The sequence below is a fragment of the Bos mutus genome, chromosome 2 (genome assembly GCF_027580195.1).
Source record: "Bos mutus isolate GX-2022 chromosome 2, NWIPB_WYAK_1.1, whole genome shotgun sequence".
In the NCBI taxonomy this organism is placed as follows: domain Eukaryota; kingdom Metazoa; phylum Chordata; class Mammalia; order Artiodactyla; family Bovidae; genus Bos; species Bos mutus.
The window spans coordinates 31,178,985-31,179,952 of record NC_091618.1 but is presented as its reverse complement, the minus strand read 5'-3'; the positions used below and the strand labels follow the sequence as shown (position 1 = coordinate 31,179,952).

Genomic DNA, 968 nt, shown 5'->3' with positions numbered 1-968 from the left:
TCACGAACCTCCGTCCACAGTTCATCAGGCACTCTGTCTATCAGGTCTAGTCCTTTAAATCTATTTCTCACTTCCACTGTATAATCATAAAGGATTTGATTTAGGTCATACCTGAATGGTCTAGTGGTTTTCCCTATTTTCTTCAATTTAAGTCTGAATTTTGCAGTAAGGAGTTCATGATCTGACCCACAGTCAGCTCCCGGTCTTGTTTTTGCTGACTGTATAGAGCTTCTCCATCTTTGGCTGCAAAGAATATAATCAATCTGATTTCTGTGTTGACCATCTGGTGATGTCCATGTGTAGAGTCTTCTCTTGTGTTGTTGGAAGAGGGTATTTGCTATGACCAGTGTGTTCTATTGGCAAAATCTGCTAGCCTTTGCCCTGCTTCATTCTGTGTTCCAAGGCCAAATTTGCCTGTTATTCCAGGTGTTTCTGGAGTCCCTGGTGGCTCAGAGGTTAAAGCATCTGCCTGGAATGCAGGAGACCCAGGTTCGATCCCTGGGTTGGGAAGATCCTGTGGAGAAGGAAAATGGCAACCCTCTCCAGTACTCTTGCCTGGAGAATTCCATGGAGGGGGGAGACTGGTAGGCTACAGTCCATGGGGTCGCAAAGAGTCGGACACGACTGAATGACTTTACTTTCACTTTCCAGGTGTTTCTTGACATCCTACTTTTGCCTTCCAGTCCCCTATAATTAAAAGGACATCTTTTTTGGGTGTTAGTTCTAAAAGGTCTTTTAGGTCTTCATAGAACCGTTCAACTTCAGCTTCAGCATTACTGGTTGGGGCATAGACTTGGATTACTGTGATATTGAATGGTTTGCCTTGGAAACGAACAGAGATCATTCTGTCATTTTTGAGATTGTATCCAAGTACTGCATTTCGAACTCTTCTGTTGACCATGATGGCTACTCCATTTCTTCTGAGGGATTCTTGCCCACAGTAGTAGATATAATGGTCATCTGAGTTA

The 968-nt window shown here is 43.5% G+C and overlaps 1 non-coding gene across 1 annotated transcript; it reads left to right on the top strand.

Moving 5' to 3' along the window:
* The first annotated feature begins 438 nt into the window (after nt 1–438).
* TRNAS-GGA (transfer RNA serine (anticodon GGA)) lies at nt 439–510 on the top strand. Its single transcript has one exon. It is a non-coding gene; the product is annotated as a tRNA-Ser (tRNA).
* Nucleotides 511–968: the final 458 nt, after the last annotated feature.